Source organism: Haematobia irritans, chromosome 3 (assembly GCF_050003625.1).
Source record: "Haematobia irritans isolate KBUSLIRL chromosome 3, ASM5000362v1, whole genome shotgun sequence".
Taxonomy (NCBI): Eukaryota; Metazoa; Arthropoda; class Insecta; order Diptera; family Muscidae; genus Haematobia; species Haematobia irritans.
This window is the reverse complement of record NC_134399.1, coordinates 117,303,338-117,329,226: the sequence shown is the minus strand read 5'-3', so window position 1 is coordinate 117,329,226 and position 25,889 is coordinate 117,303,338. Positions and strand designations below refer to the sequence as shown.

Genomic DNA, 25,889 nt, shown 5'->3' with positions numbered 1-25,889 from the left:
TCTTTAGAACATTTATGAAGTACCCCTTTTTTGGAGAGGAATATTTTGCAAAATCTAAAAAATCCAAAACATTACGAATTCTAGCAATCTACCAAACAGTAAAAAAATCTATCATCTCATTTTCGACACATCGTTGTAAAACTTATTTCCCTATAATATTTCTTGTGGATTTTCAAACTACCGTCTTTATGGCACATTTCCCACTCTGCCTTCATAGTCATCTCGATTAAACGATCATCTTATACTAATGAATTTTTCACTTGACAAATAGTGGGAACGAGGAGAGTTTCCGTTATTATCCTTTAATGGCTCGTCATGTTAGGTGTTTATATTTATACACCTAATATCTTCATAATTATCGCCACGCAGCCTCGATCTTGATGTTTATCACTATAGGTTTAAAATTAAACCTTTGTGCTGTTATATATAAGATTTAAATCTGTTGTAGTAAGGATCACCAAATATACGAATAATTTAACTGAGATCAAATATTGTTTCTAAAACTTTTCTTGGCGTGGTTCTCTTGGCCATGGCTAGGATATGCCTATGTTAGACCCTTTGCCAAATTCCTTTGGTGGATTTTCTCTTTCCGTTCCATGACTACGAAACTATTGGCGTATATGCTGCACATAATTACGCTTTTGTATCTCCAGTGTGTAACCTTTTGGTTTCAGTTTCCATTTTTAATTTACAGACCATGTCAAATAATTAACATATGTTTAATTTTTCCTCATATTGTTAAAAATTATAGAGTTGCTTGTTTAAATATAAATAAACAATTTCATAGCACTACTTTTTTGTAGAGAGGTTGCTATTTTTGTTTTCTTTTTGGTATACTCTCTAGTATATTCTTACACTTTGTTTTATAAAGAAAGCAGTAGGACTGTTAAGATACCATAAACAAGCAAAGAAAGTTCAAAAGTTATAAAGTCATTAAATTACTCAAACTGCATTTTGCTCGCTGCACCACCCCTTTTACACACACACACACACATAAATAAACACTTGCATCTAAAGCAACCAAATACCTAATGAGAGGGGAGGGGTGTGAATGAGCATCCACATGCCCCAAAAAGTTCTCAAACTACAGTACTTACAAAACCCTTCTAACTCAATAGGCAATACACAATGAATACAGTAGCAACTCCCTTTCCCTTTTATTTACAATCTCCCTCTCTTTCTCCCTCTCTGAATTTACAACTCTCACTTGTTCTCAAAACAAAACCCATGCATTACTTACCATATACTCATACAAAGAACAACATAGGTTGGGTGTATACCAAAGGCTTAAAGTGAACTTTAAGCAATACCATAAGTTTTGTTGATGTTGTTGTTTTTGTTGCTCTGTTGATGCTCTCTTATTCATTGTTACTTCGTTCTTTTGTTATAGCAAAGAAAACTTCGTTCTCCAAAAAATACAATATAGCTTTTACTTTTTTTTCTTACAATATTTTTAATAAATTTTCTTTGTTATTATTTTATTTTGTATACTTGCTGTTGTTGTTGTTGCTGCTGTGCACACTTTTCTCTGTTTGCCAAACATTACACCCGACAGGAAACTTGAAGTGTTGTTAAAAAGGTGAAAAACAAAAGCACCAACAGAAGCATCTGCAGCTACTGCTGAACCCAAAACTAAATAGAAACAACAACAAAACAAATTTAATGAAACAATAACAAAAACAAGACTAGAACGAGTTATTCTCTATGGGATTTTTTGGGAAGTTTTCGCCATGGTCTCTTGTTTTAGCATTTGTGCACTCAGAAAAAAACATTCAGAAAAAAACATTAAATAGGGTGGAAAATGTTGGGAATATGAAAAAAATAACATAGATGTTGTTATAACTCCAAGGGACTTAACTCCAATTGAACTAAATATAGACTGTTTATGATATGAATAAAATAAAATTAAATTAATTTTACTAGGAACTCTAAATTATTCGGGGCCAATTTCTAACCATTTTTTTCTGAGTGCGTTAAATTAAAAATAAAAATCGCAAACTTTGTGTTGCAGCAACACTTTTTTGTGCTGGATCTCTTTTAAATATTTGTTTGTGAGCTGTAGTTTTTGCTACCGTTGATGTTGTTTCTTTTGTTTTATTTATTTTGTTTTCTTATTGTTCATAGCCTTGGCAGTTAAGACTTTCTCCTGGAAAAATGTGTATGAGTATATGACACTCATGTATGAATGTGTGTGTGTCTGCGTAGAGATTGTTTTGTTATTTTCTATTTTCCCATTACTTTTTTTTTGTTAGGTCATAGTTACCTAACTTTGATTTCGTAGTAGTTCGCCACTTGTTCTCCTTGGGTTCCTGTTCTCTTTCCCTCTCTTCAAACTCTGGCTTTCTTTCTATTTTGGCTTGTATACTTTTTACAAGGAAATTACGCTTGTTGCTGACAGCTCATAAGAATTATGTTCCTTACACTAACGGGAAACTAAGGAAGCGACTATGAGACAAACACCAAAAGGAAGAAATTTAATGAAATATCTCAAACTCTAGAAACAAATGCACTAACAACAACAACAAAAACAAAAGGAATACTAATAAACTTGAAGAAAGAGAAAACGATGAAAAAAAAAAACAAGAACTGTTAATGAAATTTACTTTGAGTGCCTAAATTATGTGAAAGTTTCTCATAATAACCGTGATTGCATTTCCTATAGCGTAGAACTTTTTTTTGCGAGACATTAGAGAGTAATGGAGAAATTTCCATTGTATCCTGGGCTAATGTAATTTATTGTCTGTGTGAAAATAAATTTGCTGGAATTTATGTAAAATTTAGTTTTTTAGTAACAAAAATTTTTTTATTGAAATATTTTAATTATGATGAAAGCTTGACACAAGTTTCCTTATTTTTTTGGCAGGCAGTTTGAGTTTGATGGCCTAGCTTTTCTTATAAACAAATCTTCAATTGGGCTTCTTGAAAGCTTAGAAATCCTATCATTAATCCATTTTACCCACAATTCGGATACTGGGCTTTTCCCACAATTTTTTCCTGTAGAAGGTTCATATAGGTTTATTTTCTTAAACATCCCCCATATTAAACGATTCCGTTTGTGTTTTTTTTAGCATCTCGCTTTAAATTCCGTACTATTCTCGATCCATAAGTAAATCTGCTAACAGCATAGAGCCATCTCCCTAACTTATTTCAAGTCGCAATTTTTGTCAGATTTTCCATACGGTTTATATTAGTTCATTGTTTATGTGCCTTGGTTTTGATTCTTGATCGTCGAAAAAAATCTCTGGTTTTAATAGACTCGTAAACTGAAATGATTAAGTTGTAATCTGTCCATTCATAAAATCAGAGTCTCCGACCCCATATAAATTACTCGAACATGCACGCGATTGCCTTAGTTGGTAGAATTCTACCAATAACGGTAGATTTTTATTACGGTTTGGTAGATTGGCAGAATTCTTGATGTTTTTTTCTATGGAAATAAAAGAAATAACAAAATTTTCTGTAGAAATAGAAATTTTACATAATTTTCTGTATAAATAAAGTTTTAACAAAATTTTTTATAGAAATAAAATTTTGACAAAATTTTCTTTAAAAGTCAAATGTTGACAAATTTTTCTTAGAAATAAAATTTTGACAAGATTTTCTATAAAAAAAAATGTAGACAAAATTTTCCACAGTAATAAAATTTTGACAAAATTTTCTTATAAATGAAATTTTGGTAAATTTTTCTTATAAATACAATTTTGATAAAAATTTTCTTAGAAATAAAATTTTGAAAATATGTTCTTAGAAATAAAATTTTGACAAAATTTTCTATAAATATAAAATTTTGACTAAGTTTTCTACAGAAATATTTTCCACGGTAATAAAATTTTGACAACATTTTTTTATAAATAAAATTTTGATACATTTTTCATATAAATAATTTTTTCTTAGAAATAAAATTTTTAAAATATATACTTAGAAATAAAATGTTGACAAAATTTTCTATAAATATAAAATTTTGACAAAGTTTTCTATAGAAATATTTTCCATAGTAATAAAATTTTGACAAAATTTTTTTATAAATAAAATTTTGATACATTTTTCATATAAATAATTTAGAAATAAAATTTCGACAACATTTTGTATAAAAATAAAATTTTTACAAAGTTTACTATAGAAATAAAATGTTGGCAAAATTTTGTTATAAATAAATTTTTGATAAATTTTTCTACAAAAATAAAATTTTGACAAAAGTTTCTATCGAAATAAAATTTTGACAAAAGTTTCTATAGAAATAAAATTTTGACAAAATCTTCAATAAAAATAAAATTTTAACAAAGCTTTCTTAGAAATAAAATTTTGGGAAAATTTTTCTATACAAGTAAAATGTTTAAAAAATTTCTATATAAATAAGATTTTTATATAAATTTCTATAGAAATAAAATTTAGACAAAATCTTCTATAAAAATAAAACTTTGACAAAACTTTCATAGAAATAAAATTTTATTTTGAGAAAAATTTCTATAGAAACAAAATTTTGACAAAATTTTCCACAGAAGTAAAATTTTGACAAAATTTCTAAAGAAATAAAATTTGGAAAAAATTTATAGAAGATAAAAATAAAATTTTGACAAAATTTTCTATAGAAATATAATGTTGGCAAATTTTTCTTAGAAATAAAATTTTGAAAAATTTTCTATAATAAAAAAAAATAGACAAAATTTTCTTATAAATAAAATTTTGATTAATTTTTCTTACAAACAAAATTTTGCAAATATGTTCTTAGAAAAAAAAAACAAAATGACAAAATTTTCTATAAAAATAAGATTTTTTCATAATTTTCTATAGAAATAAAATTTCGACAAAATTTTCTATAAAAATAAAATTTTCACAAATTTTCTATAGAAATTAAATTTAGAAATAAAATTTGACAAAATAGAAATAAACTTCTGAGAAAATTTTCTATAGAAATAAAATTTTGACAAAATAGAAATAAACTTTTGAGACAAATTTCTATAGAAATAGAATTTTGACAAAATTTTCTATAGAATTAAAATTTTGAAAAAATTTCTAAAGAATTAAAATTAACGAAAAATTTATAGAAGATAAAAATAAAATTTCGACAAAATTGTCTATAAAAATAAAATTTTGACAAATTTTCTATAAAAATAAAACTTAGACAAAATCTTCAATAAAAATAAAACTTTGACAAAACTTTCATAGAAATAAGCTTTGAGAAAATTTTCTGTAGCAATAAAATTTTGACAAAATTTTCTATAGAATTAAAATTTTGACAAAATTTCTAAAGAAATAAAATTTAGGAAAAATTTATAGAAGATAAGAATAAAATTTTGACAAAATTTTCTATAGAAATATAATATTGACACATTTTTCTTAGAAATAAAATTTTGACAAAATTTTCTATAATAAAAAAATTTAGAGAAAATTTTCCACAGTAATAAAATTTTGACAAAATCTTTTTATAAATAAAATTTTGACAAAATTTTTCTTAGAAATAAGATTTTGACAATTTTTTCTTATAAATAAAATTCTTACAAAATTTTCTTAGAAATAAAATTTTGACAAAATTTTCTATAAAAATAAAATTTTGACAAAGTTTTCTATAGAAATATTTTCCACAGTAATAAAATGTTGACAAAATTTTCTTATAAATGAAATTTTGGTAAAATTTTCTTATAAATAAAATTTTGATAAAATTTTCTTAGAAATAAAATTTTGAGAACATTTTGCTATGGAAGTAAAATGTTTAAAAAATTTCTATATAAATAAGATTTTTACATAATTTTCAATAGAAATAAAATTTCGACGAAATTTTCTATAAAAATAAAATTTAGACAAATTTTGTATAGAAAAAAAATTTAGACAAAATCTTCTATAGAAATAAAACTTTGACAAGGGTTAGGTTAGGTTACGTGGCAGCTTACTTAGACTATCAGTCCATTGTTATACAACATTGGTGAACTTCTCTCTTATCACTGAGTGCTGCCCGATTCCATGTTAAGCTCAATGACAAAGGACCTCCTTTTTATAGCCAAGCCCGAACGGCGTTCCACATAGTAGTGAAACCTTTTAGAGAAGCTTTGAAACCCTCAGAAATGACACTAGAATTACTGAGGTGGGATAATCCACCGCTGAAAAACTTTTTGGTGGTCGGTCGAAGCAGGAATCGAACCCACGACCTTGTGTATGCAAGGCGGACATGCTAACCATTGCACCACGGTGGCTTCACAAAAACTTTGACAAAACTTTCTTAGAAATAAAATTTTGCGAAAAAATTTCTATAGAAATAAAATTTTGAGAACATTTTTCTAAAGAAATAAAATTTTGACAAAATTTTCTATAGAAGTAAAATTTTGACAAAATTTCTAAAGAAATAAAATTTAGGAAAAATTTATAGAAGATAAAAATAAAATTTTGACAAAAATTTCTTAGAAATACAATTTTGATAACATTTTCTTAGATGTAAAAATTTGAAAAGATGTTCTTAGAAATAAAATGACCTTCCTACGTTCCTTTCAAATTCGAAGATGTTTAGATTTTTTACTATTCCAAAAGGGAGTTTCATTCCCCTCTGCACTCGAATATCAAGAAATAATCTTTGCATAGGTGGCCTCCAACCTTCCCTGAATATTTCAAGGAGATCAGAGATCTTTGGTCCAATTTTTCAAAATGTAGGATAAGGGGGATGTCTCCTTCCACTACCAGATATAAAGAAAATGCGGTCCTCACATGATTTAGGTAATGCTCCGAAAAATTCAAGTAAATCGATTCAGTAGTTTCCGAGCTTACCGGAACATACAAACATTTTTCAAATTTGTTTTTATGTTATGCTAGACTTTTTTTTTGTTTTGCTGCAAATATTTTTGATTTTTTTTTAATATGAAATTTGACACATTTTTTTGCAAACCTTAACTTGGTACCAGCCTTTTCGGAAAATTCAATTTATTCCGTCAAAAATTTCTGTGATGGAGGTTTCATTCCACTGTGCACCATTTCCATTGCTATATAACATTATTATATAATATTGTATAAACTTCTTGTGATTAACATAATTGTGAATACATATAAATATTTTTTTTATTATTATTTACATTTTATGAAGTGCCAAAGACAAGTATTAAAAAAAATTCATTATTGTAGTTGAATTAATATTCGACTAACAAGTCGTAATAAAGACTATAAATTAAATTTATTACAATACACGACAAGGCTGGTTTTGGCTTTCACTACATTGCTCGGAACATAAGTAAAACGATGTGGTAAATTGAGTAAATGGTACTGTAAGAGTGTACAACACGTATGGGCCGTATTAATATTCATAAAGCTCAGGTTATGGCAAAAAGTAGGCATGGAAAATGGAATATTCATTGTAAGTACCATACTAACACACAACACAATAGTGACATTATTTGGCCCAGGCGGCGTATGATTGTGTGTTTGTCTCTGTCATTAATATTAATAATCATACGCCCAGGTGTAATTTTATTAATTACGAAACAAGCTATGAACTTTTCGGCAAGTCATTAACATCATAACACAAATTGGCAGAGTGAGACCATGAGAGAGAGCAAGGGGGAAGGAGCTACAGTGTGATGTAATGCAATTAAAAACTTTTCCTTTGCCCCCACTAACAACGAAAAACCAATACATGGGCTATAGCAATAGAGTAGAACAAATTAATTTTAATTATAAATATTTTGTCGTAGCCTTTGTAGGGCAAATGCGTGTTGATTAGATCCATAAAAGGGGTTTGCCTACACCTATAACCGAGTATCACGGTGCTAGTACTCTTTTTTCCACACCCATTCCCATCATGATTTAGGAGTACAGCAATAATCAATTTAAATTCTTTTATTACTACTCTAACCACTCTAAGGTGACTGTGGTGGCAAGCGGTAAATAAATTCCTTTACGCCAAACCTCCCTCCGCCCCTTTCTCTACACAGCAATAAAAGCGGAAATATTTAATTTCACTCATTTGTAAAGCTATGGCAAATAATCATCACACCAAATTTAACAAAGGAAATTTTTAGAAAATTCAAATACGAACATTACTTAAGCTATAAAGCATATTTGAGCATAACCAATTCGCCCCATTCGTGGTGTCCTTGCCACATTGGCTCTATATTTGCCATGCAGCAGATGGCTGCAAATATAATGGGCGCTGAGAGGTGAGAGTATGAGGGAACATGGAGTGTTGTTGCCTTTATGATAATAATACAACACATTCCTACATTAACCCTTCTGCATGAAAGAATTCAAACTCCTACAGGCAGGAAGTCATATAGGCATTGTATGCTATCATAGGGAAATGAGTATATTTCTCTAAGAGTGTGTGTTTCTTTGTGTGTGAAAGAGTATTTGAGGAGGTGAATGTGAACATGGGAGTATGAGAGCATGAATAGCGATACCCGCACATTCCAGGTGGCAATATCACATAACACATACTAGTTGGCATTACGGCAAGTGTGTGATGCAATGCACACTGGTCTCAGAGAGATTAAAATGGTACAAAATGGGATTTTGACTCGGAGAGAGAGAGAGATAGCTAAAGAGAGCTTTTATTGAACTACATTTTATACATTGCCAATGCGTTTGTAGCATGTCAGCATTATTTGATCAGAGGGATTAAAATCGTACAAAATGTTATTTTTTACTCAGAGAGAGAGAGAGAGAGAGAGAGAGATAATTAAAGAGAGCTTTTATTGAACTACATTTTATACATTGCCAATGCTTTTGTAGCATGTCAGCATTATGTGATCAGAGGGATTAAAATCGTACAAGATGTGATTTTGACTCGGAGAGAGAGAGAGAGTTAAAGAGAACTTTTATTGAACTACATTTTATACATTGCCAATGCTTTTGTAGCATGTCAGCATTATTTTATCACAACATATTGGTCTCTCTTTCTGTTAGATGTGAAGTAAACAAAAATGAAAGTAATTTACGTATTTTATTTTACAAAAACTAGTTTTCTTAGTTTGATCGAAAGGCCATTGAAAAACACATTTTTAATCATTTCGCCATGGGATGGCTTGAACGATAGACTTGTCATTTAATTAAATCCAATGATAGACTGTTTCTATATCCTTGGTAAATATGATGCAGTTTTAAGTATTCGACTTATTGAGGTGACATTTGGTACAGATTTGAATTTAATATGCTTTCTGGTAAACTTCGAATTTGAACCCAGCACAAAAAGCGAAGCCAAACAAGCAATGAAAATGTTCTTATTGGACCCGAAAGTCGAGCAAATCTGGCATGGGGTGAATGTGATCTTTTTTAAACATCCGCTATAATGATTTCGCAGAGATTATACTATTTCAGTATTTCGGATTTAATTAAAAAAAAAATAAATAAATAAAACTTAACAAAGATAATATTTTTTCTTAATTTTTTTTTCTAGAAATACTAGAAAATATTTTAACACTCGTCTGCCGAGACATCAGTCGGTATAATTTTCAAATATTTTTTGGATAATTCCATTATTTTTCTATTGCCCTTACTGTGTTTTATACACAGTAAAATTTAGAATTTAAATCTATTGCGAAAACTGTATGAGACAAAGAATTTTTATACGTGAACTTAAAAGAACTTCTTGTGAAGGGAGCCACCGTGGTGCAATGATTAGCATTGCCCGCCTTGCATACACAAGGTCGTGGGTTCGATTCCTGCTACGACCGAACACCAAAAAGTTTTCAGCGGTCTATTATCCCCCCTCAGTAATGCTGGTGACATTTCTGAGGATTTCAAAGCTTCCCTAAGTGGTTTCACTGGAATGTGGAACGCCGTTCGGACTCGGCTATAAAAAGGAGGTCCTTGTCTTTGAGCTTAACATGGAATCGGGCAGCACTCAGTGATAAGAGAGAAGTTCACCACTGTGGTATCACAATGGGTTGAATAGTCTAAGTGAGCCTGATACATCGGACTGCCACATAACCTAACCTAACCTTGTGAAGGGAACGTTATGTCCATCTGTAGAAGAATGTACATTAATAGTAATGACTTGGAAATAACTTAGATTTTTTACCCTTTTTACTCGGAATTGGCTGACAATTTTTTAGAATAATGTTCGTGAGATTCTGAACTACTGGTCAGAATCTCACGACTGGTCATTCAGTCTGCTGTCTGTCTGCTGATATAAAGGCAGCAGTCAAATCAAAAGAGCCCTGAGACTGATGGAGCGGTCTATCCTATGAAGGTTACCGGATAAATACTTACCCTCATCATCTGATGCATACGATTTTTAAGAGATTTGAGCCAAACAGGACACGCCTGGTTTTATTTTGTTACGTTGGGTATGTCAATATTAAGAAAGAGAAGCGATATAAGGATTAAATGAAATAAAAAAGAGGTATTCTAGAAAAGAAATTCTAAAATTTCAATTCTCTTTTCGGCGGATTTGATTCACGGTTGCCACTCGAGCTAAAAATAATCTATCACACTTTGGAGCAAATTTTACCAAAAAAACTACCAAACAAACAAATTTTATTTCTATAAAAATTTGTCAGTATTTTATTTCTATAAAAAATTTTAGTCCTAACCTTATTTCTCTCAAAATTTTATTCTATTTTCTCAAAATTTTATTTCTCTAGAAAATTTCAAAATTTTATTTTTATTGAAAATTTTGTCAAAATTTTATTTTTATTGAAAATTTTGTCAAAATTTTATTTTTATTGAAAATTTTGTCACAATTTTATTTCTATAAAAATTTTATCACTATCTAATTTCTATAGAAATTTTAGTCCTACTCTTATTTCTAGTGTAAATTTTATCATACTGTTATTTCTATAGAAAATGTCAAAATTTTATTTTTATAGAAAATTTTGTCAAACTATTATTTTTATAGAAAATTTTGTCAAAATTTAATTTTTGTAAGAAATTTTGTCTACATTTTTATTTTATATCAAATGTTCTCAAATCTTTTTTTCTATAGAAATTTTTGTCAAAATTTTAGTTTTATATAAAATGTTGTCAAAATCTTATTGGTTTATAAAATTTTGTCAAATCTTTATTTCTATAGAAAATTTTGTCAAAATTGTATTTCTATAGAAAATTTTCTCAAAATTTGATTTCTATAGAGATTTTTGTCAAAATTTTATTTATACATAAAATTTTGTCAAAATTTTATTTATACATAAAATTTTGTCAAAATTTTATTTATACATAAAATTTTGTCAAAATTTTATTTTAATAGAAAATTTTGTCAAAATTTTTTTTTTCTAAAGAAAATTTTATCAAAGTGTTATTTCTATAGAAAATTTTATTTTTATGCACAAATTTTATTTTTTATAGAAAATTTTGTCAACATTTTATTTTTATAGAAAATTTTGTAAAAATTGTATTTCTATAGAAAATTTTGTCAAAATCTTATTTTTATAGAAAATTTTGTCAAAATTTTATTTCTACAGAAAATTTTATTAAGTCTTTATTTCTATATAAAATTTTGTCAACATTTTTATTTTACATACAATTTTTTCAAAATTTTATTTCAATGGTAAATTTTGTCAAAATTGTATTTCTATAGAGATTTTTGGCAAAATTTTATTTATACGTAAAAGAGAACATGTTTGTAACAATTTTGTTTTTTCACTAAAATTTTAAATTTTTTAAAAAAATATACATAAATAAACAAACATATAAATTTTAAATTTATATCTTTGTAAACAATACTGGACTCCCTTCAAACCACTGTTATTTTTATTTCATGATGTGAATATAAAACCGAGTCAAGTATTTTGCACCTGTTTTAAAAGCCACGTTTCATTTGCATTTTATGATCATAAAATGAAATATAGCAAAAATATATGAGCAAAAAAAAGGACACATACGAATAAAATCATTCATCGAGAATAACTACACACACATACCGACACACACGCTTGCCAGTTATTGAAGCAAACGAAGCGGTTGGTATGAAAGTTTTGCATAACTATGCAAAAAGCCATAGATATCATAACCAGGGTTGCCATTTTGGTCCGATCGCACCAAAATTGGTCCAAAAAATTATTAATTTTTAAATTTGGTCCAATGGTCGGATCAAATGGTATTTTGTTGATTTTTTGTCCATTTTCGTCAAATCGGTATTTTCTTCAAAATTTTCTATAGAAATAAAATTTTCTATGGAAATGAAATTTTGACAAAATTTTCTATAGAAATAAAATTTTGACAAAATTTTCTATAGAAATAAAATTTTGACAAAATTTTCTATAGAAATAAAATTTTGACATATTTTCTATACAAAAAAAATTATTCTATAGAAAAAAATATGTAACATATGGGCTAAATTTTGACAAATTTTTCTATAGAAATAAAATTTTGGCTAAATTTTCTATAGAAATATGATTTTGACAAAATTTTCTATAGAAATAAAATTTTGACAAAATTTTCTATAAAAAAAATTTTGACAAAATTTTCTATAGAAATAAAATTTTGAAAAAAAAAAAATTCTATCGAAAAGAAAATTTTGCCAAAATTTTATTTCTATAGAAAATTTTGCTAAAATTTTATTTCCATAGAAAATTTTGCAAAATTTTAATTCAACAAAAAATTTTATTTCTATACAAATTTTGTCAACAATTTATTTATATAAAAAAATTTTGTCAAAATTTTATTTTTGTAGAAAATTTTGTCAAAATTGTATTTCAAAAGAAATTTTGACAAAATTTTCTATAGAAATAAAATGTTGACAAAATTTTCTATAGAAATAAAATTTTGACGAAAGTTTCTATAGAAATGAAATTTTGACGTAATTTTCTGTAGAAATAAAATTTTGACAAATTTTCTATATAAATAAAATTTTTCTCTAGAAAAAAAGATATGTAACATATGGGCTAAATTTTGACAAAATTTTCTATAGAAATAAAATTTGGCTAAATTTTCTATAGAAATATGATTTTGACAAAATTTTCTATAGAAATAAATTTTGACAAAATTTTCTATAAAAAAAAAAATTTTACAAAAATTTCTATAGAAATAAAATTTTGAAAAAAAAAATCTAACGAAGTAAAATTTTGGAAAATTTTTAACTTTTAAATGATATTAATTTAATTTGGAAAACTGGTCCGCTTCATTTTTCATTCATTGTGGCAACGCTGATCATATCGATACGAACACACAAAACTCATACATTTATCTTAATGCTCTCCCAGAAAGGAGCTTGTGGGAAAATGTGTGGCTACAAGTTTGCATGTTTTCGTTTCTCATACTCACATACACACACATACATTGTGACATTCGCACACATTCCTATATAGGAGAATTTGCATAGCCTTATGTTGTATGTTTGAGTGTTTGACCGACCGACCGACCAACCATATTTGCACGTGAGTAAGCTGCTCAATGTTTTTAAAAGCAGGTGTATGTCTGTCTGTCTGTTTGAGTGTGTGTGTGAGCAAGTGTCTCTTGTAGTCTCGCATGTGTTTGAATGTTTTTGTTATGTTTTTTAAAACCCCATGAATATTATAAATATTTGTGTTGACACACTAACACTTTAATATGTCACAACCGCAGCAACAGAAACTACAAAAAAAAGATGCATACACGCAAACATATCTGTGTGTATGGAACTCAACTGAAATAATAACAGCAACAACCTGGGCTGGTTGAAAAACACCGGAATGAAAAAAAGATAAACGAACTATAACCGTTAACACTTTAATTTGTATACTGCTCTACAATTTTATGACAAAAACTAATTTTTACCCATATTTTCACAGGACTCATACAGAGTCTGTTTAAAGTGAACTGGTGCAGTTTAAATAACAGTGGGGACATAGTTTAATACAAACTTTGATTGGGGTTTTGATGAGAAAAATGGCTAATGTTGTAAGTAAAACCACAATAATATTTTAAATAAGTTAAAAAACGGAAGAAAATTCTCTCCTCTGGAATGATATTTGGGACAAACGAAATTCCGATTTAAAATAACACTGAAAAAAGTGAACCCACCAGGATGAAAAATTTTGGTAAATTTGAGAAAATTTGGGGTTTTTTTTAACGAAACAGTATTACAAACGCTGACATCATGCCAACATATTTTATAAAAAAAATATCCAAGAAAATTCATTAGACATGTACCTATGTCCGTCCGTCTGCAGGCTCTTTAACTTTCATCTATATTAAAACTGACCTGTGAGACATTGGTCCTGGACCCCACGTTTTAAAAAATTTTATGTCTTAAAAAATGTTGTGAAAATTATATTTCTAAAGAAAATTGTGTCAACACTTTATTTCTATATTTTTTTATGTTTTTAGAAAATTTTGTCAACATTTTATTTCTAAAGAAAAATTTTCAAAACTTTTATTTATATAGAAAATTTTGTCAACATTTTATTTCTAAATAAAAATTTTCCAAAATTTTATTTCTATAGAAAATTTTTCCAAAAATTTTTTTTTTCTACAGAAAATTTTTCCAAAATTTTATTTCTATAGAAAAATTTGCAAAAATTTTATTTCTATAGAAAATTTTGCCAAAATTTTATTTCTATAGAAAATTTTGCTAAAATTTTATTTCCATAGAAAATTTTGCCGAAATTTTAATTCTACAAAAAATGTTATTTCTATAAAAAAGTTTTGTCAAAATTTTATTTTTGTAGAAAATTTTGTCAAAATTGTATTTTAAAAGAAATTTTTTCAAAATTTTATTTCTATAGAAAGTTTTGCCAACATTTTATTTCTATTGATAATTTTGCCAAAATTTTATTTCTATTGATAATTTTGCCAAAATTTTATTACTATTGATAATTTTGCCAAAATTTTAATTCTACAAACAAATTTATTTCTATAAAAAAGTTTTGTCAAAATTTTATTTTTGTAGAAAATTTTGTCAAAATTTTATTTTTGTAGCAAATTTTGTCAAAATTCTATTTTTGTAGAAAATTTTGTCAAAATTGTATTTCAAAAGAAAATTTTTCAAAATTTTATTTCTATAGAAAGTTTTGCCAATATTTTATTTCTATTGATAATTCTGTCAAAATTATATTTCTAAAGAAAATTGTGTCAAACTTTATTTCTATAGTGAATTTTATCAAAATTGTATTTCTATAATTTTTTTTTATGTTTTTAGAAAATTTTGTCAACATTTTATTTCTATAGGAAATTTTACCAAAATTTTTTTCTGTAGGAAATTTTACCAAAATTTTATTTCTATAGAAAATTTTGCCGAAATTTTATTTTACTGAAAATTTTTCCAAAATTTTATTTCCATAGAAAATTTTGCTAAAATTTTATTTCTATAGAAAATTTTGCTAAAATTTTATTTCTATAGAAAATTTTGCCAAAATTTTATTTCTATAGAAAATTTTGCCAAAATTTTATTTCTATAGAAAATTTTGCCAAAATTTTATTTATATTGAAAATTTTGCCAAAATTTTATTTCTATAGAAAATTTTGCCAAAATTTTAATTCTACAAAAACTTTTATTTCCTAAAAAAATTTTGTCAAAATTTTATGTTTTGTAGAAAATTTTCTCAAAATGTTATTTTTGTAGAAAATTTTATCAAAATTGTATTTCAAAAGAATTTTTTTTCAAAAGTTTATTTCTATAGAAAGTTTTGCCAACATTTTATTTCTATTGATAATTTTGCCAAAATTTGAATTCCACAATAAAATTTTGCCAAAATTTTATTTCTATAGAAAATTTTGCTAAAATTTTAATTCCATAGAAAATTTTGCCAACATTTTAATTCTACAAAAAATTTTATTTCTATACAAATTGACATGTTGTCAAAATTTTATTTTTGTAGAAAATTTTGTCAAAATTGTATATCAAAAGAATTTTTTTCAAAATTTTATTTCTATTGATAATTTTGCCAAAATTTGAATTCTACAAAAAAATTTGCCAAAATTTTATTTATATAGAGGAATATTTTACAAAATCTACCAAATCATCAGGAATTCTACCAATCTACCATTTTTGTTAGAATTCTACCAACTGTGGCAACCGTGTTTATGAGTCCATGTAGTGCAGGCAGTCCGTTTGTAGTAGGTTAGGTTAGGTTATGTGGCAGCCCGATGTATCAGGCTCACTTAGACTATTCAGTCCATTGTGATACCACAGTGGTGAACTTCTCTCTTATCACTGAGTGCTGCCCGATTCCATGTTAAGCTCAATGACAAGGGACCTCCTTTTTATAGCCGAGTCGGAACGGCGTTCCACATTCCAGTGAAACCACTTAGAGAAGCTTTGAAACCCTCAGAAATGTCACCAGCATTACTGAGGTGGGATAATCCACCGCTGAAAAACTTTTTGGTGTTCGGTCGTAGCAGGAATCGAACCCACGACCACTCAGTGATAAGAGAGACGTTCACCAGTGTGGTATCACAATGGACTGAATAGTCTAGGTGAGCCTGATACATCGGGCTGCCACCTAACCTAACCTATGGCATGCCCATGTTAAATTCATCGCTTCTGCGTCAATTTTGCACCACAATGGCAACTCGTAGATAGGTTTTTAAATTCTGGGGGGGGGCTAACATTTTTCTGGGAGGAGTCTAAGCCCCCTCGCCAGAGGCCTTCCTAAGCCTATGATTTTTATCCATATGTAGATCAGCAAATTTGGTCCATATAGTTTTAATTTTAAATGTCGATCCCATATCCTTATGGGAATATATAAAATTTTATTCCTATGCACCATCATTGCTGTTGGAAACCATTAAACGAAAAACACAAAATCTCTGATGTAAAATTTCATCTAATCATTCAGGGGCTTAGTTAGATTTTACAATACCCAATGGCTACCTACTTAAGTATCGCCTGATTTCTACATTTTATGCAAAAATTTTATTTTAAACTAACGACAATTTAAAACACAACTTGTAACCCCCCTAGGTGCTGTGATTTCCTTTTCTGTTTTTTTGCTGCTGCAGCTATGCTGTTGTTTCAGTTATTAAAAATTTTTTTATTTGTTTTTCCGCCCAAGAGTGTTTGTGCTGTGTGGGGCCAGGGTAGTAATATGGCCCAAAGTTTATAAATTCTACTTCTGTGAATATATTCATTCCGGTCTATAAAACAAACTTTTAACATGCTCATTTTTATATGGATTATTTGTGAGTGAGCGAGAGTATATCTATATGTGTGTGTATGGTTGTGTGCGTAAATTCCCTTTGGACTATTTAATATAAAAAAATCTTTTGCCCAACATCTATGGAGTTTAGCTCACATTGAAAAGTTTCCTGGTGAAAAAAATGGAAAAAACAAAATAGCAACTACTACATGGAGAACAGACAAAAATAATGCACACACACATATAAATACCCTTACTACCACTACACACCTAGTAACTTTGTCTATACATACGGTTGAAGGAACATGGGAAAAGTTGTCCTTAATTGAACAACAATAACAAGGACATGGCTATAAAAGTAGCAAACAGAGAAAAAAGTTAGACCTTTACCTAAAACACACACACACACTCACACCATACAAATACCCAATAAGGCCCATACAAATACCCAATAAGGCTTTTCACTAAGGTATCTATTGTAGGTAGGTCAGTTCGAAAAACAAAACAAGAAACAACTACCCAGCCAATACAATAGTCGGGGAAGTTTAACAGGAAAGTCCCAAAGTGGATTCGCTTTAAAAAGGCTGAAAGCAAATTACAAATTGATGATATTTGTTAATATCAACCTGGTATATAGGAAACCAAAGGAAAAACAAAAACCAGCAAAATATCTTTTGTGTCTACAAAAGCAAAAACTTTTGAACAGATTGAAAATTGAAATTGATATGAACATATTGGAAACTGAACCCATGATATTGGAAACAATTTGGGAAAAAAGGAAAACATGGGATTCAAAGGCAAGAAATTTAATATCTCAATACAACCAATTATTAAATAATTAATAAAATTTTATTAAATTTTTTTTATTATAAAAAAACATAAACTTAAAATAAAATTTGTTCAATTAAATTAAATTTATTTCATAAACTAAATTGTAAGTTAGCCCATGCGGGAGCCACCGGATGCAATGGTTAGCATGTCCGCCTTGAATACACAAGCTCGAGGGTTCGATTCCAGCTTCGACCGAACATCACCTCTGTAATGCTGGTGACATTTCTGAGGGTTTCAAAGCTTCTCTAAGTGGTTTCACTGCAATGTGGAACGCCGTTAGGACTCGGCTATAAAAAGGAGGTCCCTTGTCTTTGAGCTTACCATGGAATCGGGCAGCACTCTGTGGTAAGAGAGAAGTTCACCAATGTGGTAACACAATGGACTGAATAGTCTAAGTGAGCCTGATACATCGGGCTGCCACCTAACCTTACCTAGTCCATGCAGGATATATATTAGGCAAAACAAAGGCCGATTAAATACGTATTTATTCACTTCTTGGCCGGTATATATAGGGAAGAAATAATTACGAACCGATATGAACTTCTGTGCGGTAGTTATAGAGCCCGAATTTAAATATGGCGATCGCTTTATATGGGGTCTGTATACAATTAAGAACACGAGACTACCAAAAATGGCAGATTTTTTACTAATTGGTAGATTGGTAGAATTCTTGATATTTGGGAAGATCCTGCCAAATATTCCTCTCCAACTATGAAATGCTTCATAAATTTTCTATAGATATTAAATTCTGAAAAAATTTTTTATGGAACTGAAATTTTCGATAAATTTTCTATAGAAATAAAATTTTGAAAAAATTAGAAAAAAAAAAATTGACAAAATTTTCTATAGAAATAAAATTTTGACAAAATTTTTTATAGAAATAAAATTTTGACAAAATTTTCTATAGAAACAAAATTTTGACAAAATTTTCTATAGAAATAAATTTTTAACAAAATTAGAATAGAAATATAAAATTTTGACAAAACTTTCTATAGAAACAAAAGAAATAAAATTTTGACAAAATTTTCTATAGAAATATAAAATTTTGACAAAATTTTCTATCGCAATAAAATTTTGGTAGATTATTTTTGGCTCGAGTGACAATCGTGATTATGAACCGAAAAGGGCCAATTTTTCTGTGATTGGGTATCGGTTAATCTCGGGGTAATATATAACTATAGATTGATACGGACCAATTTTGGCATGGTTGTTAACGGTCATATACTAATTCTAATAATTCTAACCAGATCGGATGAATTTTGCTCTTCCAAGAGGCTGCAGAGGTCAAATCTGGTAATCGTTTTATATGGGGCCATATATAATTATGGACCGTAGTGGACCAATTTTTGCATGGATGTTAGAGACAATATGCCAATACTATGTACCAAATTTCAGCCTGATCGGATCCAATTTGCTTCTGTTTGAGGCTACGCAAGTCAAATCTGGGGATCGGTTTATATGGGGGCTATACCAAAACATCGACCGATATACCCCATTTTCCACACACCTATCTAAGGTCCAAAAATACTTCCCGATTTTCAATTTCAGGCAAATCGGATAGAAAATACAGTTTCTAGACGCCCAAGAAGCAAAATCGGGAGATCGATCTATATGGGGGCTATACGAAAATATGGACAGATGGGCACCATTTTCGACACACCTCTTTATGGTACCAAAATACCTCTAGATTTCCCATTTCAGGTAAATCGGATGGTAAATACCGTTTCTAGAAGCCCATGAAGCAACATCGAGAGATCGGTTTATATGGGGGCTATACCAAAACATGGACCGATAAACCCCACTTTTCGACACACCTCTCTAAGGTCCAAAAATACTTCCCGATTTTCAATTTCAGGCAAATCGGATAATAAATACAGTTTCTAGAAGCCCAAGAAGTAAAATCGGGAGATCGGTCTATATGGAGGCTATACAAAAACATGGACCGATACACCCCATTTTCGACACACCTCTCTAAGGTCCAAAAATACTTCCCGATTTTCAATTTCAGGCAAATCGGATATAAAATACAGTTTCTAGACGCCCAAGAAGCAAATCGGGAGATCGACCTATATGGGGGCTATATCAAAACATGGACCGATACGGACGGTTTTCGACACACCTCTTTATGGTACCAAAATACCTCTAGATTTCCAATTTCAGGTAAATCGGATAGAAAATACAGTTTCTAGACGCCCAAGCAGCAAAATCGGGAGATCTATCTATATGGGGGCTATACCAAAACATGGACTGATAAGGACCATTTTCGACACACCTTTTTATGATCCCAAAATACCTCTAGATTTCCAATTTCAGGCAAATCGGATAGAAAATACAGTTTCTAGACGCCCAATAAGAAAAATCGAGAGATCGGTCTATATGAGGGCTATACCAAAACATGGACCGATACGGACCATTTTCGACACACCTCTTTACGGTCCCAAAATACCTCTAGATTTCCAATTTCAGGCAAATCGGATAATAAATACAGTTTCTAGAAGCCCAAGAAGCAAAATCGACAGATCGGTCTATATGGGGGCTATACCAAAACATGGACTGATACGAACCATTTTCGACACACCTCTTTATGGCCAAAAAATACTTCCCGATTTTCAATTTCAGGCAAATCGGATAGTAAATACAATTTCTAGAAGCCCAAGAAGCAAAATCGGCAGATCGGTCTATATGAGGGCTGTACCAAAACATGGACCGATACGAACCATTTTCGACATACCTCTTTATGGTCTTAAAATACCTCTAGATTTCCAATTTCAGGCAAATAGGATAGTAAATACAGTTTCTAGAAGCCCAAGAAGCAAAATCGGGAGATCGGTCTATATGGAGGCTATACCAAAACATGGACAGATGGGCACCATTTTCGGCACACCGTTTTATTGTCCTCAAGTATCTCTAGATTTTCTATTTCAGGCAAATTGGATAAAAACTACGGTTTTTATAAGCCCAAGACCCCAAATAAGGAAGTCGGTTTATATGGGGACTAATCAAAACTTGGACCAATATAGCCCATCTTCGAACTTGACCTGCCTGCAAGCAAAAAACGAATCTGTGCCAAATTGCAGGACGATAGAGCCATTATTGAAGGCTGTAGCGTGATTACAATAGACAGACAGACAGACAGACAGACAGACGGACAAACAGACATGCTTATATTGTCTTAGAATTTCTCCCTGATTAAGAATATATATGCTTTATATAGTCGATGTGTTTCACACGGAATTACAACCTTATTATACCCCCATAAAAACTTATGAAGTACATCTATTTTTTCATAGAAATAAAACTTTGACAAAATTTTCTAAAGAAATAAAATTTTGACAAAATTTTCTATAGAAATAAAATTTGGGAAAAATTTAATAAAATTTATTTCTATTAAATTAAGTAAGCTCACATTAAATTAAAAATTAAATGTATTTACATAAAAATTAACTTTAATTAAATTTCTAACTTTTTCTAGCAAATTTTCATTGCCAAAAACAATCAATGAATTTTTATGGGCCCTAAAAGCTCATCAATAAATGCCTCGAATCAATGTAGATGATTCGAGTTTGCAACACCAATGGCTATAATATTGATAAAAACTCTTCGGGAATCATAAAATATGATGATAATGATAAAATATTGAGCTCAAGCAATAGATTCCATTCCAAAGGAGTAGAATTCGTTTACGAAGACCCATGATTTAGCTTAGTTTACTCAAAGAATATTTTCCTTAACGGTCTTGGTCCCTTTGCGAAGGAGTTGAAAAAGCATCTGTTGCTAAGCGTTATAGTGGTAAAGTTCACACGTTTACTTGCGTTGACCATAAATTTCAATAAAGTCACAAAATCCCATGGCCAAGAGCCTTGAGAAAAAAGAGGTACAAGAAACTAAGTACCAATCGTAGACGTTAACAAATATCTTAGCCTAGCATTATGTGGGTGGTTCAAAAAGCTTGCTTGCTTGCCTTAATTTTGGAGACGTCTCCTTCGACGACTCCTTTATATGGATGTGGTACAAGCCGTTCTTCTGTTTGTTGTTGTTGATTTCCTTTTGGCTAGCTAACTTGGCACTTTAGTAAATTTATTGCTATTATGTGAATTTTATGCGCGATGGTGTATTTATTTAATTAAATTTTATGAGTTTCTTTGAAATTGTTTATGACCCTAGAACGAACCATGAAGGTGATATTCACTTAATGTTATTTCGCAAAAAGCCCAGTGAGCTGAAAATCTTAATGTTTCTTTTAGCATTATTAATAGTATTAAGTTAGGATATTTGGAAATGAAGGGGAAAATTAGGCAAAAGGGGTTTCCTTTGGCATAAGGTCAATGAGATTTAAATTAATTGAATTTTGAAAGTTTCCAGAAATTTTCAATTTAATTTTATTTAATTTATTTTAATTTAATTTAGATTATTTTAATTTATTTTACATTAATTTAATATATATATTTTTTTAAGTTTTATTATTTTTTTTTTTGTGGATTGATTTCGTTTCTATGCGCTCCTCTATAAAAAAAAACCTTCTCATTCAGTTTGAAAAAATACATTTTATATTTAAGAGAATATTTTTAATAATTCAATTTAAATATAAAGAATTTTTATTTTCAATTATTTGGAACGTTAGTAGAAAATTCTCTGATATTCTCATGTTTTTTAAATTTCCTTTGCAAGTTTCTAGAAATTGTCAATTTAATTTAATTCAATTTAGATTATTTTAATTTATTTTACATTAATTTAATATATATATTTTTTTAAGTTTTATTTTTTTTTTTGTGGATTAATTTCGTTTCTATGCGCTCCTCTATAAAAAAAAACCTTCTCATTCAGTTTGAAAAAATACATTTACATTAATAATTCAATTTAAATATAAAGAATTTTTATTTTCAATTATTTGGAACGTTAGTACAAAATTCTCTGATATTCTCATTTTTTTTCTCAATTTCCTTTGCAAGTTTCTAGAAATTGTCAATTTAATTTAATTTAATTTAATTTAATTTAATTTAATTTAATTTAATTTAATTTAATTTAATTTAATTTAATTTAATTTAATTTAATTTAATTTAATTTAATTTAATTTAATTTAATTTAATTTAATTTAATTTAATTTAATTTAATTTAATTTAATTTAATTTAATTTAATTTAATTTAATTTAATTTAATTTAATTTAATTTAATTTAATTTAATTTAATTTAATTTAATTTAATTTAATTTAATTTAATTTAATTTAATTTAATTTAATTTAATTTAATTTAATTTAATTTAATTTAATTTAATTTAATTTAATTTAATTTAATTTAATTTAATTTAATTTAATTTAATTTAATTTAATTTAATTTAATTTAATTTAATTTAATTTAATTTAATTTAATTTAATTTAATTTAATTTAATTTAATTTAATTTAATTTAATTTAATTTAATTTAATTTAATTTAATTTAATTTAATTTAATTTAATTTAATTTAATTTAATTTAATTTAATTTAATTTAATTTAATTTAATTTAATTTAATTTAATTTAATTTAATTTAATTTAATTTAATTTAATTTAATTTAATTTAATTTAATTTAATTTAATTTAATTTAATTTAATTTAATTTAATTTAATTTAATTTAATTTAATTTAATTTAATTTAATTTAATTTAATTTAATTTAATTTAATTTAATTTAATTTAATTTAATTTAATTTAATTTAATTTAATTTAATTTAATTTAATTTAATTTAATTTAATTTAATTTAATTTAATTTAATTTAATTTAATTTAATTTAATTTAATTTAATTTAATTTAATTTAATTTAATTTAATTTAATTTAATTTAATTTAATTTAATTTAATTTAATTTAATTTAATTTAATTTAATTTAATTTAATTTAATTTAATTTAATTTAATTTAATTTAATTTAATTTAATTTAATTTAATTTAATTTAATTTAATTTAATTTAATTTAATTTAATTTAATTTAATTTAATTTAATTTAATTTAATTTAATTTAATTTAATTTAATTTAATTTAATTTAATTTAATTTAATTTAATTTAATTTAATTTAATTTAATTTAATTTAATTTAATTTAATTTAATTTAATTTAATTTAATTTAATTTAATTTAATTTAATTTAATTTAATTTAATTTAATTTAATTTAATTTAATTTAATTTAATTTACTTTAATTTAATTTAGATTATTTTAATTTAATATATATATTTTTTGAAGTTTTTATTATTTTTGTTTTTTTTTCTTTTTGTGGATTAATTTCGTGCGCTCCACTATAAAAAAAAAACTTCTCATTCAGTTTCAAAAAATACATTTTATATTTAAGAGAATATTTTTAATAATTCAATTTAAATATAAAGATTTTTTATTTTCAATTATTTGGAACGTTAGTACAAAATTCTCTGATATTCTCATTTTTTTTTCAATTTCCTTTGCAGCTTAATTTCACTATTCATTAGCAAATTCATTGTTCGATAAAAAATAAATTGCATTAAAAATAATATGAAAATATATGTAAATAGCAATGCAAAAATTTGCATTATTCCCAGGGAATGCGAAACAAGAGAAAAATTCAATTTGAAATACCCATGGGTTGCGATGATTGAGTTTTTATGATGGCATCATAAAATACACAATCAAGCTTTAAATGATTTTGGAGTGGATGAAACAAATACGAAACTAGAGCAATTTGAGAAAAATCAATTGAAAAAATTACTATGTAAATGATGCTGAAATAAAAAATTAAAAAAAAAATCAAATTGCATGATACTGATATGACAGTTGAAGAGAAAATGTTTTTGTTTAATGTTAAATTGATTGATTTTTGAACAAAACTCATTGGACAAGTGGATATGAAAAGCTATTATTTATACATGTATGTGATCTGTTATTTGGTGACAAAGCATACAAAACAAATTATAGGACTATCATATGATATGATTTTTGCTTGATAGCATAAACAAATGAAAAAGAAATCCGCTTAGCGGTCAGTAAGCGTATCTAGGAAAGTGGAATCATTTCACATTTCCACTTTTTTTTTAATATTATTTAAGATAATATTATATACATTTTAAGGATTATGAAAGTAAGGTGTGAAGAATATATATAATGTCCTAACACTCTTTCGGGTCGAATATGGTATTCAGAAAAAAAAAACTTTTAAATAAACCAGGTACTTAGGAATTTATATTAGTTCGGTCGCTAAAATTTTGACATAATTTGCTTAAAAAAATAAAATTTTAATTCTAAAATTTAATTTAAAAAAAAACTAATTTATCAAAACAAAATTTTGAGAAAATTTTCTATAGAAATAAAATTTTGAGAAAATTTTCTATAGAAATAAAATGTTGACAAAATTTTCTACAGAAAAAACTCAATTGACAATTTTTTTTTGCATATATATATAGAAATAAAATGTTGATAAAATTTACTAATGAACTAACATATTTACATTTTCTACAGCAATAAAATTATGACAATATTTTCTACACACAAAACAAAATTGACAAAATTTTCGATAGAAATCAAATTTTGACAGAATTTTCAATAGAAATAAAACTTTGACAACATTTTCTATAGAAATAAAATTTTGACAAAATTTTCTATAGAAATAAAATTTTGCCAAAATATTCTATAGAAATAAAATTTTGCCAAAATTTTCTACAGAAATAAAATTGTGCCAAAATTTTCTATAGAAATAAAAGTTTGACAAAATTTCCATAGAAATAAAATTTTAACAAATAAAAATAAAATTTTTACAAAATTTTCTATAAAAATAATATTTTGATAAAACTTTCTATTAAAATAATGATTTAACAAAATTTTCTATAGAGATAAAATGTTGACAAAATTTTCTATAGAAATATAATTTTGACAAAATGTTCTATAGAATAACCAAAATTTAAAAAATTCTCCATAGAAAATTGACATCATTTTCTATAAAAATTACATTTGGACAAAATTTTCTATAGAAATAAAATTAAGATAAAATTTTCTATAGAAGTAACAAAATCGACAAAATTTTCAATAGAAATAAAATTTTGAGAAAATTTTCTAAAGGAACGAAATTTGATACAATTTTCTATCGAAATAAAATTTT

The 25,889-nt window shown here is 27.0% G+C and overlaps 1 protein-coding gene across 1 annotated transcript in view; it reads left to right on the top strand.

The window, feature by feature from the left end:
- The window catches only part of NetB (Netrin-B), a 517,230-nt gene that overhangs the window by 349,445 nt on the left and 141,896 nt on the right, over positions 1-25,889 (top strand).